Genomic DNA, 20,047 nt, shown 5'->3' with positions numbered 1-20,047 from the left:
GTGAGAAATAAGGAACCAAAGGATGGAGTCCCATGTCTGTTGCCAAGCTAATTAGTGCCCTTCTAAAGCGAATAGAAGCAGGCTTATTTAGAACTAGCTCAGTTATTTTGTCAAAGTAAAGCTGCAGAAGAAGAAAAAACAAAATTGTTGAAGTTTACCAATAAGGGGGAAAATCAATCAAACATACCATAAAATAGTGTATACCTGAAGCTCCTTTGTTATTACATGTTTAACAGGTAATTTAATGTCAACTGGAATCCCATCTTCCTTATACTCAGATAATTTTCTTATTTCTGTGGGAGCTGCAAGTAACATAGTACAATCAAAAATGTCAATGCTGCGAAAATCAAGCCTTTCAATACAACATACAGCAAATCCATTCCCTCTAGGTCAAGTAACATAGTGACTGCCACACACAGAATCAGCTTCCAACCAAGCAATTGTGGCAACCTACAAGGGTTTTGGAAAATGGATCCCCTAATTAGAGAAGTCAATCAAGCATCTTGAGAGCCAAGAACAAAAGATACAAGTCTAGAAACTAAAAATTTTAACTGTTAATGAACAAGCTCTATGCAAAAGGAGAATGGTAAGAATGCTTAAATCTGTAGACAAATTACAAATATCAATATTATATAGAGTCCACAGTGCTGTTTTTTTTTCTCGAGAATATTTTGAACAAAATCAAGAAAACTTGTTCCATGACTTCAGTGCTATATATTTGTGTATATATATCAATCATATGCATAAACTTGACAACATTTTGCCATAATCAAAATAGAAGTCCCATAAGTTACATAAAATCACAAAAAGTTAACTCTAAATAGTAAAAGGCATTAACATCAACCAATCAGAACCAAACCTGCCGATGTACCATCCTACATACAGAATGCTCCAGATCAGAAAAAACCTGCATAAAATCATAATCTAAATAAATGAAGGAGTGAATTTAACACATGCAAGCAATGGAGTAAAATATTAACATCAACTGATATTTGCCAAAGTAATCAGATTTATGAGATGGTTTACGATATTGATAGGGCACAAAATTATTGCTGTTAATCTCATTCTAATCAGTCACAGAGTAATTTCAATCTATGTACTTAGCAGATTGCATTTAATGAACTGGTATTTATAGTTCCTTCAAATGCAAAATGAACAAAAGCTTTTATTTCATTAGACAGGAATAAACTAACTAATGCATGTGTTAAAACTCACCTGTATCAGTGTTAAAGAAGAACGAAATATTTTGATTTTTGACCTTGATGGTGGTACTTTTGATGTGTCTGTCCTTAAGGTTAAAGATAAAGTCTTTGAAGTTAAGGCCACAGCAGGGAACACTCATCTTGGTGGAGAAGACTTTGATTACAGAATGGTAAATTACTTGGTACAAGAGTTCAAAAAGAAGAACAAAATGGATATTAGTAGGAACTCAAAACCCTTGAGAAGGTTGAAAATTGCATGTGAAAGAGCAAAAAGAACACTCTCCTTTGCTTTTGATGCTACTATTGAACTTGATGCTTTATATCAAGGCATTGATTTTTACTCATCAATCAGCCGTGCTAAGTTTGAGGAACTAAACATGGAACTCTTCAAAGAGTGTATGGAAATAGTAAATCATTGTCTCTATGATGCTAACATAGAAGTGTCTGATATACATGATGTTGTCCTTGTTGGAGGTTCTTCTAGAATTCACAAAATGCAGCAACTATTGCAAGAATTTTTCAGAGGGAAGCATCTTTGCAAGAGTATCAACCCTGATGAAGCTGTTGCTTATGGAGCAGGAGTTCAAGCTGCTTTATTGAGTGAAGACATTAAGGTAGCACTAGAACTTGTTCTAATGGATGTTATACCCTTATCACATGGTATAGGATTAGTAGGAGACCGAATGAATGTAGTGATTCCTAGGAATTCTACTATTCCTGCAAGGAGGACAAGAGGATACACAACTAAGCAAAATCTAAGGTACATTCAAAATGTGTTGAGGCATCAGTTTGCTGACCAAAAGTATTCATTGAAGTCATCATAATTCCTCCATGCCGAGTGTGCAGCTTTCCCATTGTTGTTTCGATCAGCTTCCTGCATTTTTTTGGCAGAGGTGAGAGTGGGTATGAAAATAATAGAAAAAAAATTTTTATCCAAATATCAAAGGATATAGAAAAGAGGATAAGCCCTCATCAGAAAGTCCCATTTCATCTCCGAAGCCTTGGGTCAAAGAAAGTTTCATAATCTTATCAATAATTTAGCTAGTAGGAAAAAATTCCAAGAGAATATGAAAGAAACATAAGAAAGAGTGGAATACTAGAGAGACAAGCTTTAAAATAAAAACTCACAATGGATGCAGCAAGTACAACGTATATAGGTGAAAAAAATTCAGAACATAAATTCAAAGTTGTATAAGATAATTCAAGCAAATAGAAAGAAAGACTGAAGTATTCCCTAACCCAGTTAAATGCATCATTTTGCAACGGAATCCAGCACTGCCCAACCTCACAATTTTGGCTACGCTCAATGGGCAAGTAACTTTCATATAATCTAATTCATCACCAATTTTGTACGAAATAGAATTTACAGCAACCTATCATAGCTAAATTTGAGGAGAAAGGAAAATAATACCGGGTATCATAAGCTAAATCAGAAGATCCAACAGTAATCTTGAAGAACATTCAAATACAAACATCACCATGAATAGATCTCAATTATAAGGTAAGTGTGTACAATTACACAACACGAAGCCCATGTAAATGTATCATAGATTCAAATTACATGCACATATCAAAATTGTAGCTGATAGAGAAGCCTAAAAAAAATATCGAAGTGTGGGATTGTGAGGAAACAAAAGGATTACCATGTCTGCATTCGATCTTTGAAATGACGGAAGTGATTATTGTCTCAAATTGAATCTGGCAAGAAAACAAAGTCCGTAACAGTGTTAGGAGCCATGAGATCAGATCGTGAGACAAGAAGAATGTGCAGTGAGGGCAAGTGAATGAAGAACTCGAAGAGAGAATACAGAAAAAAAAGAGAAATAGAGGTTACCGGAACACGATCTGAAATTTGGAAGCGCAGATCTAAATGGAAGGGACTGAAACACAGCTCAAACAAAAGCAGGAAAATGGAGCTCGTAAGCGATGGAGCTTCTTCGTGGATGGAGCTTTTTTGTGGATGGAGCTTTTTTGTGGACGGAGCGATGAGGAGAGCGGCGGTGGTGAAAGAAGCTCCTGCGATGGGGAGAGCATGGACGGAGCGATGGAGAGAGCGTGGATGGAGAGAGGAAGAAGATCCTGCTAAACTTGTGTGGAGTGTGAATGGATCGAGGGAGGGTAAGATCTGAGCTAGGGTTAATCTAATATTTCCGACGGAAAATTTAAATTACAGACGAATTTTTCGTCTATAATAATTTAATAAAACGCAGCATTTTGTCTATTTAATTACAGACGGATTTTCCGTCTGTAACCATTTCTCACAGAAAAAAATTAATTTTTCTGACGGAATTATAGATGGATTCTCTTTTCCGTCTGTAATTTATACTAATCCATTTTTTTTATTTTTCGACAAAAAATCTCTCTAAAATTTCTATATATATATATTTTCAAGCATGACACATGTTTCATTTAATTAATAACCAACGCAATGACACATAAACCTCCTTTACGTGTAACATTTTCCCTAAAACATGATCATTAGTACTTAATCGGCCATGCATGCTTTATTTTTGGGTAAGGCAAGAGAGAAAAAAAGAAACTGTGAACTTTCTTGAGCTTCAAAATTCGATTTTTTGTAATTCGTAACTCTAATAAAAAATTTAATTCGATAAAAATTTTGTATTCTTCTTCTTTACATTAGCATTACTTTTATCCGATAGAAGTTGATGGTGACGTAACTCCTCTTCTCCTTGAGTACAGCCAATTAGAGTTCTACGAGGTACAGGCGATTACTGACGTTTTCTTCTTCAGCAGCTTGATCAGAAAACTTCTCCAAAATTTTCGTTGATTTTGATTTCGTACGGAGTTAGGAGATTTCGTTTTTAAATTAAAAATTTTTAATTCATGAATGCTTAAAAGCTTAATGAGTAATTGCAAATAATTTATGACTGTCTGGACTGGTTGAATGACGAATTTGTGTTGGATTTGTGATTTTGAAAATAATTGAATTTAATGAATATGTGTTTGGTTTCCTGAATGTTTGTGAATGCTAAAGATTCTGATTTTTAGATGGTTGTGATGAGAGTTGTTAAAACTGTGGCTGTGAATAAATTATGTGCATGCTTTGGTAAAATGATGTATGAATTGAGATTAGAGTATTGATCGGAATTATATGGGATGGATGAAATTGCTGGCTTGACTAATTTATTGATTCTGAATTGAGTACTGGTTTGAATTGAGATAAGTTAAGAAATGATAAAAGTGAAGGAGCCCGCGAGGGTGGTAAAGTTTATTTTTAAGGGGAAGTTCTGTCTAAATTTTTGTAGAAATATACGAAAAAGTAATTTTATTTTAGAAACCAGATTTACAAGCTTATTTTGAGAAATGACTCTATGTTAGAAAAAAGATTTGGTTTACATATTTACTCATATTGAAAAAAAGTGTTTTGTATTAAAAATTTGATTTGTTTGAATTATCAAGAAGGGTTTTTGAGAATTGAAATGGATTGGAAGGGATCCTTGGGGGGTGGCAAAACCTGAATTATAGAAGAAATGTTGCATAAATTTTTATAAAACGACGAGGCTTTGTTTAAAGCGTTATTTAAAAGAAAATTCAATTTAAGAATCGTATTAATTGATTACGATTTATTAAGAAAAGTATAATGTATTAAGTTAAATCTATTGAGAAAAGATTTTGTTTATAAATTGGGTTAGGTTTATTAAGAAAATGACTTTTATCTTGATAAAAAGTTAAAGAAGTTTGGATACTTAGGAATTAAGCATTTTGATGTTACAAGGGACGAGCGACTACAAGTGCACATTTCTAGAGATGCAGAGGTGTAATTAATAATATGGTGATGCGGAGGTGTGAATAAATATGTGGTGATGCGGAGGTATGATTGATTATTTGGTGATGCGGAGATATGACAAAAAGAAAAGGAACGAGAAACTAAGAATGAAAGGATAATTGAATATTGTATGTTTTAATGGGCCTTTGTGCCGAATGCTAATGCGGAAGTGCCCGCTTGACTGATAGCCTAAGATTGCTAATGTGGAAATGTCCGCCTAGTTATAATAGCATATTGTATGTTGAATGGGCCTTTGTGCCAAACCGCTAATGCGAAAGTGCCCGCCTAACTGATAACCTAAAGTTGCTAATGCGGGAATGTTCGCCTAACTGATAGCCTGTTTCTTACCGTGATGCCAAGATATCCTAACTGACATGGGTTCGTCCATGATGATAATTGTGCCTGACTGACATGGTAAAGAAACCATATTTGGGGTTCACCCTAAATAACGTCGCGTTGCGGGTAGACAACCGATGCATGAGCTCATGGCCTGCATAGGACAGACATGCATCATATTATTTGCACATTTACATTTGGTTGCATTTTGCTTGTTGTATTTTCCCTATGATTGTGCTAGTTGTCTTATTCTGCCTTGCTTGTGTGTTCAATTGGGTCTCTAGTACTATTAGTTTATGTATTAAAGAGATTAAGAATTAATGTTGTGAATGAATTTTGTTTTAAGTTTAGAAAATTTAAAGAAAGCAATTAATTGTCTAAAGTAAAATTAAAAAGTATTTTCAAGGGCTTGATAAGAGAATAGTTTTACTGAGTAAAGTCAATTATTCGCATTTTGTTCATTACTTTTACAACATTCACTTTTCCTACTGAGAACATGTGAGGACGACGTTCTCACCCCCCAACAGATTTTCCCTTTCAGCAACAGGTTCAGGAATCCTTGGCGCGGAGCCGCAATTGAACGTCTGAGCTTTATGTACATATGTATCCGTATCTTCAGTATTTGGTTTAGCCTTGGATTTTTCCCTCGCCATTTATTGTCTTTGATTTTTACAAGGGTAGGGCTTGTATTTGAAAATCTTGGTATATGTCTATGCACATAACGCTATGTGATTATGTAAGTATATGTATCAGTTTGGCTAAGTGGTTAAAAGTAAAGAGCTTTCGTTTTCTTCAGTAAAATTCTGGTTCGTAGTCGTAAAGGATAAACATAGTAAATATTAAAATAAAAAGGGTTAGAGGTATGTAGCGCTCGGAGTTTTAGTATAATCATGAGGTAAGTTAGGGTGTTACAACGTGTGGCCTGACGAAACTCTCACTCATGCGTACGCGTGAGGCATGCGTACGCACAGAAAAGTATGAAAAATCAAACTCTAACAGCATAGACTTAATTGAACCTATGCTTGGGACATGTTGGTCATTGATACTGTCTAGGAAAAACTTTTCAGATTTTGCAAGAAAGGAAAAAGCTTTTGTTTTAAAATATTTGAGAAATTTACCAAGTCTTCAAAAAGGGATTTTCTGGATTTTGAATGTGTACCCACGGTTTTTGGAAAGACACATAAGACGAGCAATGAGCACTGTACTCTAAAAATAATTTTATTTTACGTATCTTGTTATAGCATTTTCTGTAACCCTATAGTGAGAACAAGCAAGGACGACGTTCTCACCGCCTACAGATCTTCTGTTTCAGTGACAGGTTTGGAAATCCTTGGCGAAGAGCTACGACTGATCCACAGAGTTTTGTAAATATATGTATTCATATTTCCTGTATTTGGTTTAGTCCTAAATTTACTTTCCCCCTGCCATTTATTGTTTTGACTTTTAGAGGGGAAGGACTTGTAATTGAGAGTTTTTGAATAAGTCTATGTATATAAAGCTATGTGAATATATATACTTTTGTGGTTAAGTGTTATAAAATAAAGTCTCCTTTCAATTTCTTGTTTAAAATTTCGATTCGTATTTGCGAAGGCTCAATATTAAATAAATATAGTATAAAGTAAAAAGGTTTAGAGGTATGTGACACCTGGGATTTTAGTACGATCATGAGGTACTAAAAGTTAAGGTGTTACATTAAGGTATCAGAGCAGTTCGTTCCTATTAGAGCCTTAGGAATGGACTGACTATGCTTTAAAAAAAACTATGACGAATATACATACAAACAGAAATAGTACATCTAAAGACTTATCAAAAAAACTTCATTAGCTTCCTCGTCCATCCTGGACAGAGAATTCTATAGGGGAGTGAGAACATCGTCCTCGAAAGGATTCTCAGTAAAAGGATTTTTAAGAATTGTCATAACAAGATATTGTAAATAAAACTATTTTCAAAATGCAGTGATTATCAGTTTATTATTTAAATTTAAAATTCGCATTTTTCTTACAAAAATTTCAAGAAAAATAACATTTTAACCAAAACTTACCACTGATTCAATCATTTATGGCCTACGGTCCAAATACAACCAATCACAGCCTCCGACCCAATGTATAATCAAATTTTGACCTCTGGCCCAAATCAAATCACCTCAGCCTCTGGCCCAATTATAAATAATTCACCATCGAAACTCAATCTCAAACAAAATCAATCACAAACACAAACAAATTCAAGGAAAACACATATAAAGAACAGTTACAGCAAGTATCATAGTTACCAGTTGAACAGAATTCATCAAATAGGAAAACCAAAATACTTAAGCACACCCAAACAAAGCATACAAATGCAACATAATGCATGCCTGTCCTACTGGCCGTGAGCTCACGTGTCAGTTACTTTGCCAGAACCTAACACATCTTGTAGCTAACCCACATATCGTCCTCTTAGAAACTGGTGAGCGGTACAGTACTACGATCCTCACCTGGTGGGCTGTAAACCACCTCAATCCCCACCATCTGCAGGTGGTAAACCACCCCAATTCCCACAGATGTTTTCAATTGGAAAATAACAAACTCAATGGCGGTACAGAACCACGATCCCCACTACTTGTGAGTGGTAGCACGAATCCCCACACTTTCGTACTGCTGTACCAGCATGTGCACTGGGTCGTCTAAGTAATATCTGAGCGAGTCAAGGTCGATCCCACAAGGATTGTTAGCTTGAATCAAGATATGGTTATCTTGCAGGTCTTAGTCAGGCATATCAGAAGGTTGTTGATTTGAAGTTGTAAGAGTAATGTATGTAAAAGAGCAATCAGTAATAGGAATGTAGTTGAGGATTGGAGTTACTTTGCCTTTCTGAATTAACTCTGGCATTACTATCTTCTTTTCTTGTGAGTAATCTCTTCTATGGCAGGCTGTATGTGATCAACGCCATGGGCCGTGGTCATTGATCTCCTCTGCTATAGATTTAACGCCATTGGCCGTGGTCATCCGATCTGACGAAGGGTGAAGTACTAGCAGTTCATTCTCTTGGCGATCCTACTCAAAATCCCACAGACAAGGTCAAATGTTCTGGATCAGAGGATGTTGCTTCTTAGGATTCTAGCCTATACCACAGAGAGCCTAATCTCCCCAAAAATAGGCTGAACTGGTGTCTTAAGAAGTCCCCAACGAAGTTGTGGATTAGTCGTCTGAGAGATGTATAAACATAGCTGTTAGCTCGTGCTTTCCAGTCACGTATTCACACGAACCCAAGTAGACGCAGGTGTTTATCAGGCACGTTCATCTTAATGTGATGAATAGAGCTGATTGTCTGATCATCTTATTCACCACGATGAAGATTGAGTATACATCTTAGAAATAAATCAAACACGGATCGAAGAAGAAACAGTAATACTTTTATTAATTCATAGGACTCAGCAAGGCTCCTCCTCTAAACCTAGGAGGTTTAGAAACTCATACTGATGTAAAATACAAAGTAAAACTTGAAATAATAGTTGTTCTCTAGTATGTTGTTCAAATGATTATGTAAAATAATACTAAACAGATGACTAGTAAGGGTAAAACAGTCTATTTAGTGCTAAAATTCACTTCTGGGGCCCACTTGGTGAGTGTTTGGGCTGAGCTTTGATGAGATCCACGTGCTTTGAGGTCTCTAGGCCTGGAACGCTAGCTAGGGGGTCCTCTTTGGGCGTTTAGACACTGGTATCTGCTCTTTGGGCATTAGACGCCAGTTTTGGATCTTCTAATCCGAAGCAAAGTATGAACTATTATATATTGCTGGAAAGCTCTGAAAGTCAGATTTCCATAGCTATTGAGAGCGCTCCATTTGGACTTCTGTAACTCCAGAAAAGCTCTTCCAAATGCAAGGAGGTCAGATCCGGACAGCATTTACAGTGCTTTCTCTGTCTCTGAATCAGACTTCTGCTCCAGCTCTTCAATTTCAGCCAGAAAATATCTGAGATTGCACAAAAACACAAAAACTCATAGTAGAATCCAAATATGTGAATTTAACACTAAAACCTATAAAAACTTAATAAAAACTAAACAAACATACTAAAAACTATATGAAAATGATGCTAAAAAGCGTATAAAATATTCCCTCATCAGTGAACGATACACCACCAGATCCTCACAGATATCACAACACTGGACAAGCGGTACACTACCATGATCCTTGCCTGGTCAAAATTCACATTCAAAACTACATCTGTCTTAAAAGCTTGATCCGGAGCAAGTGGAACTAAGCCACAACCCTTGTGTACAGCCCAGATGTTTCAAATATAAAAATCTTTCTTTTAAAAACAATTTAGATCCATTTTCTTTCATAAAACATCTTTTCACCCAAACAAGAGTCTTAATCAACCTCATAATAAATCATCTTTTCATAATAAAACCAAAATCAAATATTATGATTCTTAAACCAAAGTTTCCTTTAAATAACACTTCAAACAAAGTCTCAAAGTTTTATAAAATTTTTGACAGTATCTCCTCTAAAACCGGAACTTTTGCCACCCTTCAAGGGTCCCAACCAAACCATTTCTCAACCTCTTTTCAATCATTTTCAATAACTCAAACTAATTCTAATATTAGAAATCATCTTTAAATCTCAATTCATTACAAACAATTCAAACCAATTTCTAATGTCAAAATCATTTCCAATTCTTAAAATCATTTCTGATAAGTCAACAAAACCCATTCCCAATATCTCAAATCGTTCCAAATGCCGATTCATTTTCAATATCAAACTAATCCCAAACCAAGAAAATGATTTGACATAGTATTTAATCAAACCAACTTTCCAACTCAATAATTAGAAACAGTCATAATCCAATCATCATCATAATAACTTTAAACCAAGTACAAAACCCAACTAAACATTTTCAATTAATCAATAAACCATTCAAACTAGCATTTACAGTCATTCAAGGCAACTTGGTTCAATTCATAAGACTTACAAAATCATAAAAATATATTTTTCATCTTAATATCAACTTAAAAAAATTTTTGATAGTAAATTGAGTTGAAGAAATCCCCCCTACATCAGCTCGTTGAAACTCGCAAAACTAAACGCATCAAAGAAATCCTTTTCTCTCAGCCCGCCCTCAGCGGCAGCTATAACCACAGCTCCACTATATCCCCGGCCACAACAGCAACTTAAAATCACCAACATGCAATAACCTGGATTCGATCTTAAGGCATTAACATCACAAGAACCATAGAAACGTATAACAAAATCAACGATTTAAGGAGTTTTCAGAGCAAAGATAACTTACTGTACCCAAAGGAATTAAGTACAACGCATCCATAGCTCCAACGGTTGATTCCGATGACCTGAGCGATGGTGATGAGCTTGGAGATGGTGTTTGGCCCTAGCAGCGGCATGGCAGAACAGCAGTGGTAGGAACCAGTTCAGCCTTGGACCTCTCTCCCTCTTCCTTTCGCGCTGTTTCTCTCGCATCAGGCTCCCCATCCTGGTGACTCCAATGGCGGCTGGAATGAATGGCGTCGGCGACAAACCTAGCGGCGTACAGTAGTGACGAGACATAGCGGTGGTGACAGGATCGACTTCTTCCTTCTCAGTTCGCGACTCCAACGGTGGTGGCGGTCTCGACGGTGATGATAGCGAGGTGTGACAACAACGGCGTGAGACAGCGCCCCTTCCTTCTCTTCTCTCGCGCTAGCTTCAACGGGTCCACAGCGATGGAGGTGCGGCGCAAGCTCTCCCTCTCCTCGCATCAGGTGCCAATGATGGTGGCGGTCTCCCCTTTCTCCTGCCGGTGACCTCTTCTCCCTTTTTTCCCTTTCTCTTTCCCGCGGTGCTTAGCTTCCTTCTTTCAGAAGGGGTGGGGTTCTAGGGTTTCTAATTGGAAATTTATGGATTTGGGGAATTAGGGTTAAGGTTTGTGATTTTCAATTTGGGAAGTTGGGTTAGAAATTAAGGATTTTATAAAAGAATTTGGATAGAATAGATATTTTGATAATAATTTTATAATAATTTTAAAACTAAATGTACTCTATTAAAAATAATTCTTTTTTATTATTTAATTACTGAAATTATGTGAAATATTAAATTTTAATAAAGATTATATAAAAATTCTAATTAATTTAAACTTCATTTAAAATGAAACTCTATTTATTTACCTTTTGTAAAATAATATTCTTAAAATAAAATTCTGAAAAAATATAATAAATTACAAATAACTAATTATTTGATTTTCAAAAACTCGGGTTGTTACATCTTTTCTGTTGCGTCTTTTCTCCATCCTTTTCTTATCCCTTTATCCTTCATTCTAACTTCTTATCATCTAGTATCAGTTACAGGTCGTAGGTAAATTCTTATTTATCTATATGTTTCATGAGTCTTGTTTAGTCTCTTTGTTTTTTCTCTTTAATTTCTGTAAATTCACTTTAGAGACAAAAAAGTAAAAAAAAAATAATGATTGAGTATTACGATAGTGATGATGGAGGAATCTCATATGCAAAAAAGGGTTCTCAGTTACAAATCCCTGCATTTAAATGGAGGAATGATCCTAAAGCTTATTTTGGATAGGAAAGGAAGGTAGAGTCGATTTTTGCAAATTGCATCCTTTCAGAAGAAAAGAAGGTTCGACTGGTACAAGCCAATTTTTTCGATGATGCCCGTATTTGGTGGACCGAATTAGGAAAATCGAGAAGACGGTATGGAAAGAGCCCAATTTGTAGCTGAAAAAAGATGAAGAAAATAATGAGAAGTTAGTTTGTACCATCATCATATCATAACGAATTTTTTAGAAAATTTTGTAGGTTACAACAAGGTTCACAATCAGTGATGGAGTACCACAAGGAGTTTCTTTATTTAATGGACAATGCCAATATTAAAAGGAGTCACGAGGTCCTTATGGAACGATTTTTGCTTGGATTATGTGAAGACCTTGCAGATAAAGTACAACACTACTGTTACGAGACCATGGAGGATTTGGTCAAATTGGCCATTGACATGGAGCATATGCAATAATTTATCGCAATTTAGGATTCCGAAGGATCAAAATTTGAGGTTCAGACAAAAGTCACAGTTTCTGATTTCAAGAAGAATATTATAGATCGACATAAGAAGAGAATTTTTTCTATGCCTATTGATAAACCCCGTTTTTAGGGTTTATCATGCATAGAATCTAAGGGTTTTATCAATGATCTTCCACACTTATTCATATAAAAGTGCATGATTTTGTGTCTCTTTCCCATTTTACCTCATAGATGAAAATATGCTTCTTTTGCATCAAAAATTGAGATATTATAATCCTCCTCAATTACCATTAGATGCCTTGATCCATTTGATTAAGTGACTTCAGAAGTTTTAGGGCAAAAAAATGGCCTAGGGGAATAGAGGAAGCATGCATGAATGGAAGGAGCATGAAACAAATCAAGGAATTGAAGTTTGGACATGCGCCGCACGTGCATCGTGCGCGTACGCGTGGATGCGCTCATCCAGAGCCAGCGCAGTGGAGCCGAGCAAGGAGCCGGCGCGCTTATATGGCTGGGCCATATCCCTTATGACACTCGCGCGCATCGTATGCTTGCGCGCAGATCGCAAAAGAGCCCAAGGATGCATACGCGTGCAGTGCGCGTACGCTTCGATGTGCGCACATGATTTTTTAAATGAAACACGTGCCCGGCAATTTCAAGGGGTTCCCAGGCCCTGTTTTGGAGAAGATTTTGGAGGGAAAAGCTTAAGAAGGCCAAGGCTTAGGGGTGTTAGGGAGAGTCATTTTTTTCTTCCAGATATTTTTAGGAAGTTTGTTATATTTTGTTTTTAGAGAGAGAAACTCCAACTTCTCTCTAGGTTTTCATCCTCCATTGCAAGTTTCTTTTGAATTCTTGGTGAGATCTATTGCTAATTGACTTTTTGTTTTGCTACAAGTGTAGATCTACTCTTCTTCTACTCTTAATTGATGTTCTTTTGGTTCAATTTCTTAGATCTAGATTTGGTTCACTTTGTTACTTTGAATATGGATTAATGAATTGAGGTTTCATTCAATTGTGTGATTGTTGATGATTGTTTGGAATAGATAGCTTTAATTCAATTCTCTTCTCTCAATTGCATCATGTTTTTTATAATTGCCTACCAATTGTTTGTGATAATGACAACCTTAGCTATGGAGTAGATTTCTCTTACTTGGCTTAGGGGTTGAGTTATTGGAAACACTTGAATAGTGGATATCAATTGTAGATTATGAATTGAGAATTGCTAATTGGCTTGGAGTGTACTAAAGCTAGACTTCCCTAAGGTGAGACTAGGACTTGTGACTCAAGTTAGTTACTCTCACTTGACTTTCCTCCATTGTTAGGGGGTTAACTAAGTGAAGCAATAATCAACTCTTATCATAATTGAAGGAAACTATAATGATGGAACTTCCAACGCTTACCCTTGGCCAAGGCTTTTATTTCAATTAATTGTTGATCGCTTTGCTATTTTGAATCCTTGCACCAACTCTCAAAACCATAAAAGCTTTCCTAACCAAGGATGCACATTCTAAAGCAATTCCTAGAGAGAACGACCCGTGATCAATACTCTCGGTCATAGATTTTAGAATTATTTGATGCGGTATTCGTATGTTGGTTAGACTATACTCACGATCAGATTTATCACTAGTTTTTAATCGGCATAAATTTATGTTCATCAAAAATGGCGCCGTTGCCGGGGAGTTGCTTATGTGTGCCATTCTATTGGTTAGTGTGAATATGTTGATATGTGAATACTTGCATTTCCCTCTTAATTGATTGTTTGCTTGTTTGATTGTTAGTTAGGATTAGTCTTTGTTTAGATGCCGATTGATGTCATGAGTTTCTTATCTCCTTCATTGTATGACGCGTTCACTACCAAATCCGAGCTTAGCACCCTTTGATTCGGAAATTGAAAGAACCTTGCTTCATATTAGGCAAGCTCGGAGGCGGTTGGTCTTTGAGGAAGCTGAAAAAGTTCTTACCAATTCACCAACCATATCATCGTCATCCAACGAAGGCACCAATTACTCTTCTGTTAATAATACTAATAGTTTTTCTTTTGATCTAGATTTTGACAACATGGCCGCTCCAAGAAGAGTTACTCTCAAGGAAGCGGTGCACCGGATTTTGTTCTCCAACCTCTACATGTGCTTCATCCCAACTTAAATGCAAACTTTGAACTCAAGACTGCTCTCATCAATCTCTTACCAAAATTCCATGGACTTCCCGCACAAGATCCAATTAGACACCTCAAGGACTTTCATGGTGTATGCTCGACTACTAGGCGGGAAGAATCCGATGAAGTGGCTATATGGTTGTTTGCCTTTCCCTTCTCTCTTGAGGGAAGAGCCAAGGAGTGATTCTATACCTTGCCTAGTGATGTTGTGTCCGATTGGGATTTGCTTAGGAGAGAATTCCTTGATAAGTTCATGCCCGTGGAAATGACGGACAAGCTAAGGAAGGAGATCTCATGTATTGTACAAGGCGAGATGGAAACTTTGTATAAATATTGGGAACGGTTTCGCAAACTTCTTGATTTATGTCCCAACCATATGATTGACACTCAAGTCTTGCTTAGCTATGTGTGCCAAGGCATGAGGGAGCAAGATAAGAATTTATTGGATGCTTCAAGCAACGGTTCTTTGTCAAAGTATCGGACGGCAGAGGAGGCATGGCAACTCATTACCAACTTGGCCGAGTCCACTCAACATGCTAGACGAAGAGTCAACCGTCCAAAGGCCGTAAATGAAGTTTCTTCTAGTGGTGAGGCCACTACTCTTACCAAGACTTTGTGTGAAATGACAAGCCTTCTAAAGCAACTCTAAGTGAATCAACAACAACCTCCATATCAACAACAACCTTCTCCTCAAAACCAACAATGTCAATAATTGGTCCCCCAAAGAGTGTGTGGCATTTGCTCATGCTACTCCCACTACACGGACGAATGTCCAAGTCTCCAAGAAGATAACACTCTAGCAGCTACCCACAACTTTTATGATCGCCCCTACTATGAACGTTCCAATCAAGGATACCATAACGAAGGGAGCAACTATAACCAAGGGTACCCCCAACAAGGAGGCAACTATAGCCAAGGGAGTAATAACTCCAATCAAGGATAGAGGGATAGCTCTAACCAAAGTTGGTGGGACAATTATCAACAAGGAGGAAGGGACAACGGAGGCAACCAAAGATGGAACAACAACACTTCACAAAACCGCTACTCACAAAACCCCCCAAACCAATAACCAAATCAAGGAAGGAACTATCAAACCTACATACCACCTCATAGACAACCACTTCCACCCAATCAACTCCAAGTACCACAAATTACCTACCCTTCAAGATGACACACTCCGATCTATACTCCAAGGACAAAAGGAACGCCAAAACACCCTCAACTCAAGTCTTAATGGCTTCACTTTTACTCTCCAAGCTCTCATTGCTCGCATGGAGCCACCTTCTATTCCCACTCCTCAAGCATCAACCTATAGTGCCATACCCTCTCAACCTTTTCCTAACCCCAAAGGTGGCGTCAACGCCATAACCTTGAGGTCCGGAACGCAATTGAAAGAAAGAGATTCAACAGCATCTAACCAGATGAAAGTTGCTCAAGAAGAAGATGGAGTTGAGATAGAAGAAATTGAAGAGGAGGAGGAGTCACATGTAATAGTTGAAGATGAAGAACCACAACCAAGGAGTGAAGTCCCTAGAAAGAAGCAAATTTTGGAGGAAGTGGCTCAACCAATTCCATTTCCTACATTGGTAAGAAAGGCTAAGAAGCGTGTGGAGCTTGACCCAACAATGGTAAAGGTGTTCAAAAAAGTGGAGGTAACTATCCCCCTCTTTGATGCTATACACCAAGTGCCTAAATATGCGAAATTTCTTAAGGACTTGTGTATGAACAAAGATAGAATTCATGAGTTAGAAACCATTCCATTGGGTAGTTCCATTTCGGCTTTGATGGGATCCATTCCGGAAAAGTGTGTTGATCCGGGTCCTTGCTTAGTTTCTTGTGTCATTGATGGAGTCCAATTCATTGATTGTATGTGCAACCTTGGTGCATGCGTTAGTATTATGCCTCTTTCCATTTATCATCTATTGAAGCTCCCACCGTTGAAGCGGTCAGCGGCTAGGTTTGTCTTGGCAGACAAGAGCATAATAACCGTGTTGGGTATTGCGGAAGATGTGTTGGTCGACATAAAGGGTTTGATATTCCCAATTGAGTTCCATATCATTGAGATGCCACCAAGAAAATCCGAGAGGGCATCATCTATCCTACTTGGGAGGCTATTTTTGAGGACCTCTAGATTCAAGTTGGATGCCTATTCGGAAACTTACTCATTCGAGATAGATGGGAGAGTTGTAAGTTTTAGTCTAGAAGAAGCAATGAGGCACCCACCAGAGAACCATTCCGCATTCCAATGTGATTTAATTGACAACATTGTGGCGAAAGTGCATTGTGCAAAGCTAGAAGAGAAATATATGATTGAAGAAAATAGTGAAGATCCAAGTGAAAAAGTTCAAGTGACAAGCCAAGAGCAAAAGCTAGAATTGAAGCCATTACCACCCCACTTAAAGTATTCATACCTTGATGAAGCCCACAACTTTCCGGTGATTATAGCAAGGGAACTCAATCCTCAACAAGACGAGAAGTTGCTACGCGTTTTGAGGAAGAACAAAAGGGCAATAGCGTGGAGTTTGGCGGATCTAGTGGGGATAAGTCCCCAAGTGTGTGAGCACCGTATCTTTTTGGAAGATGGAGCTAGATCCGTAAGACAACCTCAAAGGCGATTAAATCCTACTATTTTGGAAGTTGTCAAGAAAGAGGTAACACGGTTACTTGAGGCAGACATCATCTACCCTATTTCGGATAGTGAATGGGTAAGTCTCGTTCAAGTTGTACCTAAGAAGTCCGGGGTAACCACAGTTAAGAATGAAAGCGGGGAGCTCATAGCAACACGGGTGCAAAACTCTTGGCGAGTATGCATAGACTACCGAAGGTTGAATACGGTCACTAGAAAAGATCATTTTCCACTTCCGTTTATCGATCAAACGCTCGATCGATTATTCGGTAAGTCTCATTATTGCTTCCTAGATAGCTATTCGGGATACTTCCAAATACACATTGCTCTAGAGGACCAAGAAAAAACAACATTTACTTGCCCTTTTGGAACTTATGCCTACAAGCGTATGCCATTCGGCTTATGCAATGCACCGGCAACTTTCCAAAGGTGCATGATGAGCATCTTTGTGGATTTTCTAGAGCAATGCAAGGAGGTATTCATGGATGACTTCACGATATATGGTGATTCTTTTGATCATTGCTTGGATAGTCTTGAAAAAGTTTTGGAAAGATGTACTAAAATCAACCTTGTCTTAAATTTTGAGAAATGTCATTTCATGGTCAAACAAGGCATTGTTTTAGGACATATTGTTTCCAAAGATGGTATCTCCGTAGATCCGGCTAAAATTAATGTTATATCTAGTTTGCCTTACCCCTCTTCCGAGAGGGAGGTCCGCTCTTTTCTTGGACATGCAGGATTTTATTAGAGATTCATCAAGGATTTTAGTAAGGTAGCATTGCCTCTCTCAAGGTTGCTACAAAAGGATATTGAGTTTGATTTAAGCAAGGAATGCATGGAGGCTTTCGACAAGCTCAAGGTAGCATTGACCCAAGCTCCCATTGTACGAGGGCCGGATTGGAGTAGGCCATTTGAAATAATGTGTGATGCTTCAAATTTTGCCGTGGGAGCCGCGTTAGCACAACGCGAGGGTAAGAATCCATATGTCATAGCCTATGCATCAAAAACATTAGATGGAGCCCAATCTAACTACACTACTACCGAAAAAGAACTTTTGGCCATTATTTTTGCCTTGGACAAGTTCCGAGCATATCTTCTCGGTTCAAGGGTGGTAGTGTACTCGGATCATGTGGCATTAAAATATTTGTTGGCTAAGAAGGAATCCAAACTGAGATTGATTAGATGAGTTTTATTGTTGCAAGAGTTTGACTTAGAAATCAAGGATAGGAGTGGTACACAAAACCTAGTGGCAGACCACCTAAGTCGCCTTGAACACACAAAAGCCGATACTACTCCTATCTATGATTCTTTTCCCTTTGAGGGCTTGCATGCAATCTTGGAAACCATTCCTTGGTATGCACCAATCGCCAATTACTTAGTATCTCGCTCCTTCCCTCCTAATCTCTCTAAACACCAAAGAGATAAGCTAAAAAGTGAATCCAAATACTATGTGTGGGATGACCCATACCTTTGGAGATGTGGGGCAGATCAAGTAATTCGGAGGTGCATTCCACAAACCGAATTCCACTCAATCTTGGAAGCTTTCCACTCCTCCGAAGGAGGAGGCCATTTTGGACCTCAAAGAACGGCAAGGAAAATCCTAGATTGTGGCTTTTGATGGCCAACTCTTTTCAAGGACTCTTCTCATTTTTGTAAATCTTGTTCTCAATGCATTAGATTTGGTAATATCTCTAAAAAGGATGAAATTCCCCAACGAACCATGCTATTTTGTGAGATTTTCGACGTGTGGGGAATTGACTTCATGGGGCCATTCCCAAATTCTAATGGTTTTCTCTACATTCTACTCGCCGTTGATTATGTGTCCAAATGGGTGGAAGCGATACCCACCCGGATGGATGATGCTAATGTAGTCCTTTCTTTTGTGAGAAATAATATCATTTGTAGATTTGGATCGCCACGAGCAATCGTGAGCGACCAAGGTTCACACTTTTGCAACAGAAGAATGGATGGACTCATGAAAAAGTATAGCATCATGCATAAAGTAGCCACGGCCTATCACCCACAAATAAATGGCCAAGCCGAGGTTTCCAATCGGGAGATTAAATGCATCTTGGAAAGGATTGTGAAACCCAATAGGAAAGACTGGAGTACCAAGCTCACCGATGCATTATGGGCCTACCGAACGGCATACAAAACGCCAATTGGCATGAGCCCCTTTCGGTTGGTGTATGGCAAAGCTTGCCATTTACCGGTGGAAATAGAGCACAAGGCGTATTGGGCCATCAAGGAGTGTAATCCGAGTTTGGGTGGAGCCGGAATTGAGAGGAAGCTACAATTAGCGGAGTTGGAATGTTTGAGGCTTGAAGCTTATGAGAACTCTAGACTTTACAAGAAAAAAATGAAAGCCGTGCATGATAGGAACATAAGAGGCAAAGAATTTAAAGCCGGTGATCTAGTCCTTCTTTACAATTCTAGATTGAGATTGTTACCCGGTAAACTAAGGTCAAAATGGGAAGGCCCATATCAAGTAGTGAAGGCGGAACCCTATGGGGTTTACCATTTGTGCCATCCCTCAAGGTCGGATATCTTCAAGGTCAATGGGCACCGTCTCAAGTTGTATCATGGTGAGCAAATGAAGAGCAATAAAGAGGTTGAGGTATTCCTTTTGGAAGACGCACCTCTTGGCAAAGAGCAATGAACAAGTGAAAGTCCAACTTTAGAACATTAAACAAAAGTGCTAGGTGGGAGACACCCCACCATGGTGAGATCTATCCTTTCCCTCCTTTGGGTACCATTTTTTTTGAATTTTTCATTGTTTTGTAATTGTTTAGCTACACTTTTGCTTGATTAGCATTGCTTGTGCCTACCTTGGATAACTTGTTCATAAAGACTTGCATTGATTTTTCCATGAATGCTTGATTATGTGGTAGAGGCACACTTCTCTTTAGATTCTACGTTGATTTTAGGTGTTTTTGACTTCTT

At 37.9% G+C, this 20,047-nt stretch overlaps 1 long non-coding RNA gene across 1 annotated transcript; it reads right to left on the bottom strand.

The window, feature by feature from the left end:
* Nucleotides 397-19,776, bottom strand: LOC110264261. Its single transcript, XR_002350084.1, has 4 exons — nt 19,766-19,776; nt 13,724-13,735; nt 860-907; nt 397-450 (listed from the first exon to the last, which is right to left on the bottom strand). It is a non-coding gene; the product is annotated as an uncharacterized LOC110264261 (long non-coding RNA).

The sequence above is a fragment of the Arachis ipaensis genome, chromosome B07 (assembly GCF_000816755.2).
Source record: "Arachis ipaensis cultivar K30076 chromosome B07, Araip1.1, whole genome shotgun sequence".
NCBI lineage: Eukaryota > Viridiplantae > Streptophyta > Magnoliopsida > Fabales > Fabaceae > Arachis > Arachis ipaensis.
The sequence above is the reverse complement of the archived record's forward strand: the minus strand, read 5'-3'. Positions and strand labels throughout refer to the sequence as shown.